The following is a 17977-nucleotide window of genomic DNA, read 5'->3' on the forward strand; positions in this document are numbered from 1 at the left end:
AAGTTTCTTTTAAGTTGCAAACTCCATTCCATACATATATATGGGGAGGTACTAGCTCCAATTCGGTTTTACAGTGAAAACTGCAGGAAATTCAAACCGGCACTAGGAAACAGACTGAGAAAGCAGAGAAAAACTGTCTCCTGCAACCCGTTCCCTTGGTCCTAAATGAACGAACGTCTCTCCACCTGCTCAGTTCTGAGAGACTATTGTGTGTGAAAGCCGTCCTTCACCTAGCTTGTTGGGAACACAAAATTTCTTTTCAGTGGCAAACTCCATTCCATACATATATATGGGGAGGTACTAGCTCCAACTCGGTTTGACAGTGAAAACTGCAGGAACTTCAAACCGGCACTAGGAAACAGACTGAGAAAGCAGAGAAAAAGTGTCTCCTGCAACCCGTTCCCTTGGTGCTAGATGAACGAACGTCTCTCCACTTGCTCAGTTCTGAGAGATAAGTGTGTGTGAAAGCCGTCCTTCACCTAGCTTGTTGGGAACACAAAATTTCTTTTCAGTTGCAAACTCCATTCCATACATATATATGGGGAGGTACTAGCTCCAACTCGGTTTTACAGTGAAAACTGCAGGACCTTCAAACCGGGACTAGGAAACAGACTGAGAAAGCAGAGAAAAAGTGTCTCCTGCAACCCGTTCCCTTGGTGCTAGATGAAAGAACGTCTCTCCACCTGCTCAGTTCTGAGAGACAATTGTGTGTGAAAGCCGTCCTTCACCTAACTTGTTGGGAACACAAAGTTTCTTTTCAGTTGCAAACTCCATTCCATAAATATATATGGGGAGGTACTAGCTGCAACACTGTTTGACAGTGAAAACTGCAGGAACTTCAAACCGGCACTAGGAAACAGACTGAGAAAGCAGAGAAAATGTGTCTCCTGCAAAACGTTCCCCTGGTGCTAGATGAAAGAACGTCTCTCCACCTGCTCAGTTCAGAGATACAATTGTGTGTGAAAGCCGTCCATCACCTAGCTTGTTGGGAACACAAAGTTTCTTTTCAGTTGCAAACTCCATTCCATACATATATATGGGGAGGTACGAGCTCAAATTCGGTTTTACAGTGAAAACTGCAGGAACTTCAAACCGGCACTAGGAAACAGACTGAGAAAGCCCAGAAAAAGTGTCTCCTGCAACCCGTTCCCTTGGTGCTAGATGAACGAACGTCTCTCCACTTGCTCAGTTCTGAGAGATAAGTGTGTGTGAAAGCCGTCCTTCACCTAGCTTGTTGGGAACACAAAGTTTCTTTTCAGTTGCAAACTCCATTCCATACATATATATGGGGAGGTACAAGCTCCAACTCGATTTTACTGTGAAAACTGCAGGAATTTCAAACCGGCACAAGGAAACACACTGAGAAAGCAGAGAAAAAGTGTCTCCTGCATCCCGTTCCCTTGGTGATAGATGAACGAAAGTCTCTCCACTTGCTCAGTTCTGAGAGAAAAGTGTGTGTGAAAGCCGTCCTTCAACTAGCTTGTTGGGAACACAAAGTTTCTTTTCATTTGCAAACTCCATTCCATACATATATATGGGGAGGTACTAGCTCCAACTCGGTTTTACAGTGAAAACTGCAGGAGCTTCAAACCGGCACTAGGAAACAGACTGAGAAATCATAGAAATAGTGTCTCCTGCAACCCGTTACCTTGGTGCTAGATGAACGAACTTCTCTCCACTTGCTCAGTTCTGAGAGATAATTGTGTGTGAAAGCCGTCCTTCACCTAGCTTGTTGGGAACACAAAGTTTCTTTTAAGTTGCAAACTCCATTCCATACATATATATGGGGAGGTAGAAGCTCCAACTCGGTTTTACTGTGAAAACTGCAGGAAATTCAAACCGGCACTAGGAAACAGACTGAGAAAGCAGAGAAAAAGTGTCTCCTGCAACCCGTTCCTTTGGTGCTAGATGAACGAACGTCTCTCCACTTGCTCAGTTCTGAGAGATAAGTGTGTGTGAAAGCCTTCCTTCACCTAGCTTGTTGGGAACACAAAGATTCTTTTCAGTTGCAAACTCCATTCCATACATATATATGGGGAGGTACTAGCTCCAACTCAGTTTTACAGTGAAAACTGCAGGAACTTCAAACCGGCACTAGGAAACAGACTGAGAAAGCAGAGGAAAAGTGTCTCCTGCAACCCGTTCCCTTGGTGCTAGATGAACGAACGTCTCTCCACTTGCTCAGTTCTGAGAGATAAGTGTGTGTGAAAGCCGTCCTTCACCTAGCTTGTTGGGAACATAAAGTTTCTTTTCAGTTTCAAACTCCATTCCATACATATATATTGGGAGGTAGAAACTCCAACTCGATTTTACTGTGAAAACTGCAGGAAATTCAAATCGGCACTAGGAAACAGACTGAGAAAGCAGAGAAAAAGTGTCTCCTGCAACCCGTTCCCTTGGTGCTAGATGAACGAACGTCTCTCCACTTGCTCAGTTCTGAGAGATAAGTGTGTGTGAAAGCCTTCCTTCACCTAGCTTGTTGGGAACACAAAGATTCTTTTCAGTTGCAAACTCCATTCCATACATATATATGGGGAGGTACTAGCTCCAACTCGGTTTTACAGTGAAAACTGCAGGAACTTCAAACCAGCAATAGGAAACAGACTGAGAAAGCAGAGAAAAAGTGTCTCCTGCAACCCGTTCCCTTGGTGCTAGATGAACGAACGTCTCTCCACTTGCTAAGTTCTGAGAGATAAGTGTGTGTGAAAGCCGTCCTTCACCTAGCTTGTTGGGAACACAAAGTTCCTTTTCAGTTGTAAATTCCATTCCATACATATATATGGGGAGGTACTAGCTCCAAATGTGTTTTACAGTGAAAACTGCAGGAATTTCAAACCGGCACTAAGAAACAGACTGAGAAAGCAGAGAAAAACTGTCTCCTGCAACCCGTTCCCTTGGTCCTAAATGAACGAACGTCTCTTCACTTGCTCAGTTCTGAGAGATAATTGTGTGTTAAAGCCTTCCTTCACATAGCCTGTTGGGAACACAAAGTTTCTTTTAAGTTGCAAACTCCATTCCATACATATATATGGGGAGGTACTAGCTCCAATTCGGTTTTACAGTGAAAACTGCAGGAAATTCAAACCGGCACTAGGAAACAGACTGAGAAAGCAGAGAAAAAGTGTCTCCTGCAACCCGTTCCCTTGGTCCTAGATGAACGAACGTCTCTCCACTTGCTCAGTTCTGAGAGATAATTGTGTGTTAAAGCCTTACTTCACATAGCTTGTTGGGAACACAAAGTTTCTATTCAGTTGCAAACTCCATTCCATACATATATATGGGGAGGTAGAAGCTCCAACTCGGTTTTACAGTGAAAACTGCAGGAAATTCAAACCGGCACTAGGAAACACACTGAGAAAATAGAGAAAAAGTGTCTCCTGCAACCCGTTCCCTTGGTGCTAGATGAACGAACGTCTCTCCACTTGCTCAGTTCTGAGAGATAAGTGTGTGTGAAAGTTGTCCTTCAACAATCTTGTTGGGAACACAAAGTTTCTTTTCAGTTGCAAATTCCATTCCATACATATATATGGGGAGGTACTAGCTCCAACTCGGTTTTTCAGTGAAAACTGCAGGAACTTCAAACCGGCACTAGGAAACAGACTGAGAAAGCAGAGAAAAACTGTCTCCTGCAACCCGTTCCCTTGGTCCTAAAAGAACGAACGTCTCTTCACTTGCTCAGTTCTGAGAGATAAGTGTGTGTGAAAGCCTTCCTTCACATAGCTTGTTGGAAACACAAAGTATCTTTTCAGATGCAAACTCCATTCCATACATATATATGGGGGGGTAGAAGCTCCAATTCGATTTTACAGTGAAAACTGCAGGAACTTCAAACCGGCACTAGGAAACAGACGGAGAAAGCAGAGAAATAGTGTCTCCTGCAACCCGTTCCCTTGGTGCTAGATGAACGAACGTCTCTCCACTTGCTCAGTTCTGAGAGATAAGTGTGTGTGAAAGCCTTCCTTCACCTAGCTTGTTGGGAACACAAAGATTCTTTTCAGTTGCAAACTCCATTCCATACATATATATGGGGAGGTACTAGCTCCAACTCGGTTTTACAGTGAAAACTGCAGGAACTTCAAACCAGCACTAGGAAACAGACTGAGAAAGCAGAGAAAAAGTGTCTCCTGCAACCCGTTCCCTTGGTGCTAGATGAACGAACGTCTCTCCACTTGCTCAGTTCTGAGAGATAAGTGTGTGTGAAAGCCGTCCTTCACCTAGCTTGTTGGGAACACAAAGTTCCTTTTCAGTTGTAAATTCCATTCCATACATATATATGGGGAGGTACTAGCTCCAAATGTGTTTTACAGTGAAAACTGCAGGAATTTCAAACCGGCACTAAGAAACAGACTGAGAAAGCAGAGAAAAACTGTCTCCTGCAACCCGTTCCCTTGGTCCTAAATGAACGAACGTCTCTTCACTTGCTCAGTTCTGAGAGATAATTGTGTGTTAAAGCCTTCCTTCACATAGCTTGTTGGGAACACAAAGTTTCTTTTAAGTTGCAAACTCCATTCCATACATATATATGGGGAGGTACTAGCTCCAATTCGGTTTTACAGTGAAAACTGCAGGAAATTCAAACCGGCACTAGGAAACAGACTGAGAAAGCAGAGAAAAAGTGTCTCCTGCAACCCGTTCCCTTGGTGCTAGATGAACGAACGTCTCTCCACTTGCTCAGTTCTGAGAGATAAGTGTGTGTGAAAGTTGTCCTTCAACAATCTTGTTGGGAACACAAAGTTTCTTTTCAGTTGCAAATTCCATTCCATACATATATATGGGGAGGTACTAGCTCCAACTCGGTTTTTCAGTGAAAACTGCAGGAACTTCAAACCGGAACTAGGAAACAGACGGAGAAAACAGAGAAAAAGTGTCTCCTGCAACCCGTTCCCTTGGTGCTAGATGAACGAACGTCTCTCCACTTTCTAAGTTCTGAGAGATAAGTGTGTGTGAAAGCCATTGTTCACATAGCCGGTTGGGAACACAAAGTTTCTTTTCAGTTGCCAACTCCATTCCATACATATATATGTGGAGGTACAAGCTCCAAATCGGTTTGACAGTGAAAACTTCAGGAACTTCAAACCGGCACTAGGAAACAGACTGAGAAAGCAGAGAAAAAGTTTCTCCTGCAACCCGTTCCCTTGGTGCTAGATGAACGAACGTCTCTCCACTTGCTCAGTTCTGAGAGATAAGTGTGTGTGAAAGCCGTCCTTCACCTAGCTTGTTGGGAACACAAAGTTTCTTTTAAGTTGCAAACTCCATTCCATACATATATATGGGGAGGTAGAAGCTCCAACTCGGTTTTACTGTGAAAACTGCAGGAAATTCAAACCGGCACTAGGAAACAAACTGAGAAAGCAGAGAAAAAGTGTCTCCTGCAACCCGTTCCCTTGGTGCTAGATGAATGAACGTCTCTCCACTTGCTCAGTTCTGAGAGATAAGTGTGTGTGAAAGCCTTCCTTCACCTAGCTTGTTGGGAACACAAAGATTCTTTTCAGTTGCAAACTCCATTCCATACATATATATGGGGAGGTACTAGCTCCAACTCAGTTTTACAGTGAAAACTGCAGGAACTTCAAACCGGCACTAGGAAACAGACTGAGAAAGCAGAGGAAAAGTGTCTCCTGCAACCCGTTCCCTTGGTGCTAGATGAACGAACGTCTCTCCACTTGCTCAGTTCTGAGAGATAAGTGTGTGTGAAAGCCGTCCTTCACCTAGCTTGTTGGGAACACAAAGTTTCTTTTCAGTTGCAAACTCCATTCCGTACATATATATTGGGAGGTAGAAACTCCAACTCGATTTTACTGTGAAAACTGCAGGAAATTCAAATCGGCACTAGGAAACAGACTGAGAAAGCAGAGAAAAAGTGTCTCCTGCAACCCGTTCCCTTGGTGCTAGATGAACGAACGTCTCTCCACTTGCTCAGTTCTGAGAGATAAGTGTGTGTGAAAGCCTTCCTTCACCTAGCTTGTTGGGAACACAAAGATTCTTTTCAGTTGCAAACTCCATTCCATACATATATATGGGGAGGTACTAGCTCCAACTCGGTTTTACAGTGAAAACTGCAGGAACTTCAAACCGGCACTAGGAAACAGACTGAGAAAGCAGAGAAAAAGTGTCTCCTGCAACCCGTTCCCTTGGTGCTAGATGAACGAACGTCTCTCCACTTGCTCAGTTCTGAGAGATAAGTGTGTGTGAAAGCCGTCCTTCACCAAGCTTGTTGGGAACACAAAGTTCCTTTTCAGTTGTAAATTCCATTCCATACATATATATGGGGAGGTACTAGCTCCAAATGTGTTTTACAGTGAAAACTGCAGGAATTTCAAACCGGCACTAAGAAACAGACTGAGAAAGCAGAGAAAAACTGTCTCCTGCAACCCGTTCCCTTGGTCCTAAATGAACGAACGTCTCTTCACTTGCTCAGTTCTGAGAGATAATTGTGTGTTAAAGCCTTCCTTCACATAGCTTGTTGGGAACACAAAGTTTCTTTTAAGTTGCAAACTCCATTCCATACATATATATGGGGAGGTACTAGCTCCAATTCGGTTTTACAGTGAAAACTGCAGGAAATTCAAACCGGCACTAGGAAACAGACTGAGAAAGCAGAGAAAAAGTGTCTCCTGCAACCCGTTCCCTTGGTCCTAGATGAACGAACGTCTCTCCACTTGCTCAGTTCTGAGAGATAATTGTGTGTTAAAGCCTTCCTTCACATAGCTTGTTGGGAACACAAAGTTTCTATTCAGTTGCAAACTCCATTCCATACATATATATGGGGAGGTAGAAGCTCCAACTCGGTTTTACAGTGAAAACTGCAGGAAATTCAAACCGGCACTAGGAAACAGACTGAGAAAGTAGAGAAAAAGTGCTTCCTGCAACCCGTTCCCTTGGTGCTAGATGAACGAAAGTCTCTCCACTTGCTCAGTTCTGAGAGATAAGTGTGTGTGAAAGTTGTCCTTCAACAATCTTGTTGGGAACACAAAGTTTCTTTTCAGTTGCAAATTCCATTCCATACATATATATGGGGAGGTACTAGCTCCAACTCGGTTTTTCGGTGAAAACTGCAGGAACTTCAAACCGGCACTAGGAAACAGACTGAGAAAGCAGAGAAAAACTGTCTCCTGCAACCCGTTCCTTTGGTCCTAAAAGAACGAACGTCTCTTCACTTGCTCAGTTCTGAGAGATAAGTGTGTGTGAAAGCCTTCCTTCACATAGCTTGTTGGAAACACAAAGTATCTTTTCAGATGCAAACTCCATTCCATACATATATATGGGGGGGTAGAAGCTCCAACTCGATTTTACAGTGAAAACTGCAGGAACTTCAAACCGGCACTAGGAAACAGACGGAGAAAGCAGAGAAAAAGTGTCTCCTGCAACCCGTTCCCTTGGTGCTAGATGAACGAACGTCTCTCCACTTTCTAAGTTCTGAGAGATAAGTGTGTGTGAAAGCCATTGTTCACATAGCTGGTTGGGAACACAAAGTTTCTTTTCAGTTGCCAACTCCATTCCATACATATATATGTGGAGGTACAAGCTCCAAATCGGTTTGACAGTGAAAACTTCAGGAACTTCAAACCGGCACTAGGAAACAGACTGAGAAAGCAGAGAAAAAGTATCTCCTGCAACCCGTTCCCTTGGTGCTAGATGAACGAACGTCTCTCCACTTGCTCAGTTCTGAGAGATAAGTGTGTGTGAAAGCCGTCCTTCACCTAGCTTGTTGGAAACACAAAGTTTCTTTTCAGTTGCAAACTCCATTCCATACATATATATGGGGAGGTTGAAGCTCCACCTCGATTTTACAGTGAAAACTGCAGGAACTTCAATCCGGCACTACGAAACAGACGGAGAAAGCAGAGAAATAGTGACTCCTGCAACCCGTTCCCTTGGTGCTAGATGAACGAACGTCTCTCCACTTGCTCAGTTCTGAGAAATAAGTGTGTGTGAAAGACTTCCTTCCCCTAGCTTGTTGGGAACAAAAAGTTTCTTTTCAGTTGCAAACTCCATTCCATACATATATATGGGGAGGTACTAGCTCCAACTCGGTTTTACAGTGAAAACTGCAGGAACTTCAAACCGGCACTAGGAAACAGACTGAGAAAGCAGAGAAAAATTGTCTCCTGCAACCCGTTCCCTTGGTCCTAGATGAACGAAAGTCTCTCCAGTTGCTCAGTTCTGAGAGATAAGTGTGTGTGAAAGCCTTCCTTCACCTAGCTTGTTGGGAACACAAAGTTTCTTTTCAGTTGCAAACTCCATTCCATACATATATATGGGGAGGTAGAAGCTCCAACTCGATTTTACAGTGAAAACTGCAGGAACTTCAAACCGGCACTAGGAAACAGACGGAGAAAGCAGAGAAAAATTGTCTCCTGCAACCCGTTCCCTTGGTGCTAGATGAACGAACGTCTCTCCACTTGCTCAGTTCTGAGTGATAAGTGTGTGTGAAAGCCGTCCTTCACCTAGCTTGTTGGGAACACAAAGTTTCTTTTCAGTTGCAAACTCCATTCCATACATATATATGTGGAGGTACAAGCTCCAAATCTGTTTGACAGTGAAAACTGCAGGAATTTCAAACCGGCACTAGGAAACAGACTGAGAAAGCAGAGAAAAAGTGTCTCCTGCAACCCGTTCCCTTGGTGCTAGATGAACGAACGTCTCTCCACTTGCTCAGTTCTGAGAAATAAGTGTGTGTGAAAGCCTTCCTTCACCTAGCTTGTTGGGAACACAAAGTTTCTTTTCAGTTGCAAACTCCATTCCATACATATATATGGGGAGGTACTAGCTCCAACTCGGTTTTACAGTGAAAACTGCAGGAACTTCAAACCGGCACTAGGAAACAGACTGAGAAAGCAGAGAAAAAGTGTCTCCTGCAAACCGTTCCCTTGGTGCTAGATGAACGAACGTCTCTCAACTTGCTCAGTTCTGAGAGATAAGTGTGTGTGAAAGCCGTCCTTCACCTAGCTTGTTGGAAACACAAAGTTTCTTTTCAGTTGCAAACTCCATTCCATACATATACATGGGGAGGTAGAAGCTCCACCTCGATTTTACAGTGAAAACTGCAGGAACTTCAAACCGGCACTAGGAAACAGACAGAGAAAGCAGAGAAAAAGTGACTCCTGCATCCCGTTCCGTTGGTGCTAGATGAACGAACGTCTCTCCACTTGCTCAGTTCTGAGAGATAAGTGTGTGTGAAAGACTTCCTTCACCTAGCTTGTTGGGAACAAAAAGTTTCTTTTCAGTTGCAAACTCCATTCCATACATATATATGGGGAGGTACTAGCTCCAACTCGGTTTTACAGTGAAAACTGCAGGAACTTCAAACCGGCACTAGGAAACAGACTGAGAAAGCAGAGAAAAATTGTCTCCTGCAACCCGTTCCCTTGGTCCTAGATGAACGAACGTCTCTCCAGTTGCTCAGTTCTGAGAGATAAGTGTGTGTGAAAGCCTTCCTTCACCTAGCTTGTTGGGAACACAAAGTTTCTTTTCAGTTGCAAACTCCATTCCATACATATATATGGGTAGGTAGAAGCTCCAACTCGGTTTTCAGTGAAAACTGCAGGAATTTCAAACCGGCACTAGGAAACAGACTGAGAAAGCAGAGAACAAGTGTCTCCTGCAACCCGTTCCCTTGGTGCTAGATGACCGAACGTCTCTCCAATTGCTCAGTTCTGAGAGATAAATGTGTGTGAAAGCCGTCCTTCAACAAGCTTGTTAGGAACACAAAGTTTCTTTTCAGTTGCAAACTCCATTCCATACTTACATATGGGGAGGTACTAGCTCCAACTCTGTTTTACAGTGAAAACTGCAGGAATTTCAAACCGGCACTAGGAAACAGACTGAGAAAGCAGAGAAAAAGTGTCTCCTGCAACCCGTTCCCTTGGTGCTAGATGAACGAACGTCTCTCCACTTGCTCAGTTCTCAGAGATAAGTGTGTGTGAAAGCCTTCCTTCACCTAGCTTGTTGGAAACACAAAGATTCTTTTCAGTTGCAAACTCCATTCCATACATATATATGGGGAGGTAGAAGCTCCAACTCGATTTTACAGTGAAAACTGCAGGAACTTCAAACCGGCACTAGGAAACAGACGGAGAAAGCAGAGAAAAATTGTCTCCTGCAACCCGTTCCCTTGGTGCTAGATGAACGAACGTCTCTCCACTTGCTCAGTTCTGAGTGATAAGTGTGTGTGAAAGCCGTCCTTCACCTAGCTTGTTGGGAACACAAAGTTTCTTTTCAGTTGCAAACTCCATTCCATACATATATATGTGGAGGTACAAGCTCCAAATCTGTTTGACAGTGAAAACTGCAGGAATTTCAAACCGGCACTAGGAAACAGACTGAGAAAGCAGAGAAAAAGTGTCTCCTGCAACCCGTTCCCTTGGTGCTAGATGAACGAACGTCTCTCCACTTGCTCAGTTCTGAGAAATAAGTGTGTGTGAAAGCCTTCCTTCACCTAGCTTGTTGGGAACACAAAGTTTCTTTTCAGTTGCAAACTCCATTCCATACATATATATGGGGAGGTACTAGCTCCAACTCGGTTTTACAGTGAAAACTGCAGGAACTTCAAACCGGCACTAGGAAACAGACTGAGAAAGCAGAGAAAAAGTGTCTCCTGCAAACCGTTCCCTTGGTGCTAGATGAACGAACGTCTCTCAACTTGCTCAGTTCTGAGAGATAAGTGTGTGTGAAAGCCGTCCTTCACCTAGCTTGTTGGAAACACAAAGTTTCTTTTCAGTTGCAAACTCCATTCCATACATATACATGGGGAGGTAGAAGCTCCACCTCGATTTTACAGTGAAAACTGCAGGAACTTCAAACCGGCACTAGGAAACAGACAGAGAAAGCAGAGAAAAAGTGACTCCTGCATCCCGTTCCGTTGGTGCTAGATGAACGAACGTCTCTCCACTTGCTCAGTTCTGAGAGATAAGTGTGTGTGAAAGACTTCCTTCACCTAGCTTGTTGGGAACAAAAAGTTTCTTTTCAGTTGCAAACTCCATTCCATACATATATATGGGGAGGTACTAGCTCCAACTCGGTTTTACAGTGAAAACTGCAGGAACTTCAAACAAGCACTAGGAAACAGACTGAGAAAGCAGAGAAAAAGTGTCTCCTGCAACCCGTTCCCTTGGTCCTAGATGAACGAACGTCTCTCCACTTGCTCAGTTCTGAGAGGTAAGTGTGAGTGAAAGCCTTCCTACACCTAGCTTGTTGGGAACACAAAGTTTCTTTTCAGTTGCAAACTCCATTCCATACATATATATGGGGAGGTACTAGCTCCAACTCGGTTTTACAGTGAAAACTGCAGGAACTTCAAACCGGTACTAGGAAACAGACTGAGAAAGCAGAGAAAAAGTGTCTCCTGCAACCCGTTCCCTTGGTGCTAGATGAATGAACGTCTCTCCACTTGCTCAGTTCTGAGAGATATGTGTGTGTGAAAGCCTTACTTCACCTACCTTGTTGGGAACACAAAGTTTCTTTTCAGTTGCAAACTCCATTCCATACATATATATGGGGAGGTACTAGCTCCAACTCTGTTTTACAGTGAAAACTGCAGGAACTTCAAACCGGCACTAGGTAACAGACGGAGAAAGCAGAGAAAAAGTGTCTCCTGCAACCCGTTCCCTTGGTCCTAGATGAACGAACGTCTCTCCACTTGCTCAGTTCTGAGAGATAAGTGTGTGTGAAAGCCTTCCTTCACCTAGCTTGTTGGGATCACAAAGTTTCTTTTCAGTTGCAAACTCCATTCCATACATATATATGGGGAGGTACTAGCTCCAACTCGGTTTTTCAGTGAAAACTCCAGGAACTTCAAACCGGCACTAGGAAACAGACACAGAAAGCAGAGAAAAAGTGACTCCTGCAACCCGTTCCCTTGGTGCTAGATGAACGAACGTCTCTCCACTTGCTCAGTTCTGAGAGATAAGTGTGTGTGAAAGACTTCCTTCACATAGCTTGTTGGGAACAAAAAGTTTCTTTTCAGTTGCAAACTCCATTCCATACATATATATGGGGAGGTACTAGCTCCAACTCGGTTTTACAGTGAAAACTGCAGGAACTTCAAACCGGCACTAGGAAACAGACTGAGAAAGCAGAGAAAAAGTGTCTCCTGCAACCCGTTCCCTTGGTCCTAGATGAACGAACGTCTCTCCACTTGCTCAGTTCTGAGAGGTAAGTGTGAGTGAAAGCCTTCCTACAGCTAGCTTGTTGGGAACACAAAGTTTCTTTTCAGTTGCAAACTCCATTCCATACATATATATGGGGAGGTACTAGCTCCAACTCGGTTTTACAGTGAAAACTGCAGGAACTTCAAACCGGCACTAGGAAACAGACTGAGAAAGCAGAGAAAAGTGTCTCCTGCAACCCGTTCCCTTGGTCCTAGATGAACGAACGTCTCTCCACTTGCTCAGTTCTGAGAGATAAGTGTGTGTGAAAGCCTTCCTTCACCTAGCTTGTTGGGAACACAAAGTTTCTTTTCAGTTGCAAAATCCATTCCATACATATATATGGGGAGGTAGAAGCTCCAACTCGGTTTTTCAGTGAAAACTGCAGGAAATTCAAACCGGCACTAGGAAACAGACTGAGAAAGCAGAGAAAAAGTGGCTCCTGCAACCCGTTCCCTTGGTGCTAGATGACCGAACGTCTCTCCACTTGCTCAGTTCTGAGGGATAAATGTGTGTGAAATCCGTCCTTCAACGAGCTTGTTAGGAACACAAAGTTTCTTTTCAGTTGCAAACTCCATTATATACTTACATATGGGCAGGTACTAGCTCCAACTCTGTTTTACAGTGAAAACTGCAGGAATTTCAAACCGGCACTAGGAAACAGACTGAGAAAGCAGAGAAAAAGTGTCTCCTGCAAACCGTTCCGTTGGTGCTAGATGAACGAACGTCTCTCCACTTGCTCAGTTCTCAGAGATAAGTGTGTGTGAAAGCCGTCCTTCACCTACCTTGTTGGAAACACAAAGTTTCTTTTCAGTTGCAAACTCCATTCCATACATATATATGGGGAGGTAGAAGCTCCAACTCGAATTTACAGTGAAAACTGCAGGAACTTCAAACCGGCACTAGGAAACAGACTGAGAAAGCAGAGAAAAAGTGTCTCCTGCAACCCGTTCCCTTGGTGCTAGATGAACGAACGTCTCTCCACTTGCTCAGTTCTGAGAGATAAGTGTGTGTGAAAGCCGTCGTTCACCTAGCTTGTTGGGAACACAAAGTTTCTTTTCAGTTGCAAACTCCATTCCATACATATATATGTGGAGGTACAAGCTCCAAATCTGTTTGACAGTGAAAACTGCAGGAATTTCAAACCGGCACTAGGAAACACACTGAGAAAGCAGAGAAAAAGTGTCTGCTGCAACCCGTTCCCTTGGTGCTAGATGAACGAACTTCTCTCCACTTGCTCAGTTCTGAGAGATAAGTGTGTGTGAAAGCCTACCTTCACCTAGCTTGTTGGGAACACAAAGTTTCTTTTCAGTTGCAAACTCCATTCCATACATATATATGGGGAGGTACTAGCTCCAACTCGGTTTTACAGTGAAAACTGCAGGAACTTCAAACCGGCACTAGGAAACAGACTGAGAAAGCAGAGAAAAAGTGTCTCCTGCAAACCGTTCCCTTGGTACTAGATGAACGAACGTCTCTCCACTTGCTCAGTTCTGAGAGATAAGTGTGTGTGAAAGCCGTCTTTCACCTAGCTTGTTGGAAACACAAAATTTCTTTTCAGTTGCAAACTCCATTCCATACATATATAGGGGGAGGTAGAAGCTCCACCTCGATTTTACAGTGAAAACTGCAGGAACTTCAAACCGGCACTAGGAAACAGACAGAGAAAGCAGAGAAAAAGCGTCTCCGGCAACCCGTTCCCTTGGTGCTAGATGAACGAACGTCTCTCCACTTGCTCAGTTCTGAGAGATAAGTGTGTGTGAAAGCCGTCCTTCAACTACCTTGTTGGGAACACAAAGTACTTTTCAGTTGCAAACTCCATTCCATACATATATATGGGGAGGTAGAAGCTCCACCTCGATTTTACAGTGAAAACTGCAGGAACTTCAATTCGGCACTAGGAAACAGACGGAGAAAGCAGAGAAAAAGTGACTCCTGCAACCCGTTCCCTTGGTGCTAGATGAACGAACGTCTCTCCACTTGCTCAGTTCTGAGAAATAAGTGTGTGTGAAAGACTTCCTTCACCTATCTTGTTGGGAACAAAAAGTTTCTTTTCAGTTGCAAACTCCATTCCATACATATATATGGGGAGGTACTAGCTCCAACTCGGTTTTACATTGAAAACTGCAGGAACTTCAAACCGGCACTAGGAAACAGACTGAGAAAGCAGAGAAAAAGTGTCACCTGCAACCCGTTCCCTTGGTCCTAGATGAACGAACGTCTCTCCACTTGCTCAGTTCTGAGAGATAAGTGTGTGTGAAAGCCGTCCTTCACCTAGCTTGTTGGGAACACAAAGTTTCTTTTCAGTTGCAAACTCCATTCCATACATATATATGTGGAGGTACAAGCTCCAAATCTGTTTGACAGTGAAAACTGAAGGAATTTCAAACCGGCACTAACAAACAGACTGAGAAAGCAGAGAAAAAGTGTCTCCTGCAACCCGTTCCCTTGGTGCTAGATGAACGAACGTCTCTCCACTTGCTCAGTTCTGAGAGATATGTGTGTGTGAAAGCCGTCCTTCACCTAGCTTGTTGGAAACACAAAGTTTCTTTTCAGTTGCAAACTCCATTGCATACATATATATGGGGAGGTAGAAACTCCACCTCGATTTTACAGTGAAAACTGCAGGAACTTCAATCCGGCACTAGGAAACAGACATAGAAAGCAGAGAAAAAGTGAGTCCTGCAACCCGTTCCCTTGGTGCTAGATGAACGAACGTCTCTCCACTTGCTCAGTTCTGAGAGATAAGTGTGTGTGAAAGACTTCCTTCACCTAGCTTGTTGGGAACAAAAAGTTTCTTTTCAGTTGCAAACTCCATTCCATACATATATATGGGGAGGTACTAGCTCCAACTCGGTTTTACAGTGAAAACTGCAGGAACTTCAAACCGGCACTAGGAAACAGACAGAGAAAGCAGAGAAAAAGCGTCTCCTGCAACCCGTTCCCTTGGTGCTAGATGAACGAACGTCTCTCCACTTGCTCAATTCTGAGAGATAAGTGTGTGTGAAAGCCTTACTTCACATACCTTGTTGGGAACACAAAGTTTCTTTTCAGTTGCAAACTCCATTCCATACATATATATGGGGAGGTAGAAGCTCCACCTCGATTTTACAGTGAAAACTGCAGGAACTTCAATCCGGCACTAGGAAACAGACGGAGAAAGCAGAGAAAAAGTGACTCCTGCAACCCGTTCCCTTGGTGCTAGATGAACGAACGTCTCTCCACTTGCTCAGTTCTCAGAAATAAGTGTGTGTGAAAGACTTCCTTCACCTAGCTTGTTGGGAACAAAAAGTTTCTTTTCAGTTGCAAACTCCATTCCATACATATATATGGGGAGGTACTAGCTCCAACTCGGTTTTACAGAGAAAACTGCAGGAACTTCAAACCGGCACTAGGAAACAGACTGAGAAAGCAGAGAAAAAGTGTCTCCTGCAACCCGTTCCCTTGGTCCTAGATGAACGAACGTCTCTCCACTTGCTCAGTTCTGAGAGATAAGTGTGTGTGAAAGCCTTCCTTCACCTAGCTTGTTGGGAACACAGAGTTTCTTTTCAGTTGCAAACTCCATTCCATATATATATATGGGGAGGTACTAGCTCCAACTCGGTTTTACAGTGAAAACAGCAGGAACTTCAAACCGGCACTAGGAAACAGACTGAGAAAGCAGAGGAAAAGTGTCTCCTGCAAACCGTTCCCTTGGTGCTAGATGAACGAACGTCTCTCCACTTGCTCAGTTCGGAGAGATAAGTGTGTGTGAAAGCCGTCCTTCACCTAGTTTGTTGGAAACACAAAGTTTCTTTTCAGTTGCAAACTCCATTCCATACATATATAGGGGGAGGTAGAAGCTCCACCTCGATTTTAAAGTGAAAACTGCAGGAACTTCAAACCGGCACTAGGAAACAGACAGAGAAAGCAGAGAAAAAGCGTCTCCTGCATCCCGTTCCCTTGGTGCTAGATGAACGAACGTCTCTCCACTTGCTCAGTTCTGAGAGATAAGTGTGTGTGAAAGCCTTACTTCACCTACCTTGTTGGGAAAACAAAGTTTCTTTTCAGTTGCAAACTCCATTCCATACATATATATGGGGAGGTACTAGCTCCAACTGGGTTTTACAGTGAAAACTGCAGGAACTTCAAACCGGCACTAGGTAACAGACGGAGAAAGCAGAGAAAAAGTGTCCCCTGCAACCCGGTCCCTTGGTCCTAGATGAACGAACGTCTCTCCACTTGCTCAGTTCTCAGAGATAAGTGTGTGTGAAAGCCGTCCTTCGCCTAGCTTGTTGGAAACACAAAGTTTCTTTTCAGTTGCAAACTCCATTCCATACATATATATGGGGAGGTAGAAGCTCCACCTCGATTTTTCAGTGAAAACTGCAGGAACTTCAATCCGGCACTAGGAAACAGACGGAGAAAACAGAGAAAAAGTGACTCCTGCAACCCGTTCCCTTGGTGCTAGATGAACGAACGTCTCTCCACTTGCTCAGTTCTGAGAAATAAGTGTGTGTGAAAGACTTCCTTCACCTAGCTTGTTGGGAACACAAAGTTTCTTTTCAGTTGCAAACTCCATTCCATACATATATATGGGGAGGTAGAAGCTCAAACTCGGTTTTTCAGTGAAAACTGCAGGAATTTCAAACCGGCACTAGGAAACAGACTGAGAAAGCAGAGAAAAAGTGTCTCATGCAACCCGTTCCCTTGGTGCTAGATGACCGAACGTCTCTCCACTTGCTCAGTTCTGAGAGATAAATGTGTGTGAAAGCCGTACTTCAACAAGCTTGTTAGGAACACAAAGTTTCTTTTCAGTTGCAAACTCCATTCCATACATATATATGGGGAGGTAGAAGCTCCAACTCGATTTTACAGTGAAAACTGCAGGAACTTCAAACCGGCACTAGGAAACAGACGGAGAAAGCAGAGAAAAAGTGTTTCCTGCAACCCGTTCCCTTGGTGCTAGATGAACGAACGTCTCTCCACTTGCTCAGTTCTGAGAGATAAGTGTGTGTGAAAGCCGTCCTTCACCTAGCTTGTTGGGAACACAAAGTTTCTTTTCAGTTGCAAACTCCATTCCATACATATATATGTGGAGGTACAAGCTCCAAATCTGTTTGACAGTGAAAAATGCAGGAATTTCAAACCGGCACTAGGAAACAGACTGAGAAAGCAGAGAAAAAGTGTCTGCTGCAACCCGTTCCCTTGGTGCTAGATGAACGAACGTCTCTCCACTTGCTCAGTTCTGAGAGATAAGTGTGTGTGAAAGCCGTCCTTCACCTAGCTTGTTGGAAACACAAAGTTTCTTTTCAGTTGCAAACTCCATTCCATACATATATAGGGGGAGGTAGAAGCTCCACCTCGATTTTACAGTGAAAACTGCAGGAACTTCAAACCGGCACTAGGAAACAGACAGAGAAAGCAGAGAAAAAGCGTCTCCTGCAACCCGTTCCCTTGGTGCTAGATGAACGAACGTCTCTCCACTTGCTCACTTCTGAGAGATAAGTGTGTGTGAAAGCCTTACTTCACCTACCTTGTTGGGAACACAAAGTTTCTTTTCAGTTGCAAACTCCATTCCATACATATATATGGGGAGGTAGAAGCTCCACCTCGATTTTACAGTGAAAACTGCAGGAACTTCAATCCGGCACTAGGAAACAGACGGAGAAAGCAGAGAAAAAGTGACTCCTGCAACCCGTTCCCTTGGTGCTAGATGAACGAACGTCTCTCCACTTGCTCAGTTCTCAGAAATAAGTGTGTGTGAAAGACTTCCTTCACCTAGCTTGTTGGGAACAAAAAGTTTCTTTTCAGTTGCAAACTCCATTCCATACATATATATGGGGAGGTAC

Source organism: Camelus bactrianus, chromosome 3 (genome assembly GCF_048773025.1).
Source record: "Camelus bactrianus isolate YW-2024 breed Bactrian camel chromosome 3, ASM4877302v1, whole genome shotgun sequence".
Taxonomy (NCBI): domain Eukaryota; kingdom Metazoa; phylum Chordata; class Mammalia; order Artiodactyla; family Camelidae; genus Camelus; species Camelus bactrianus.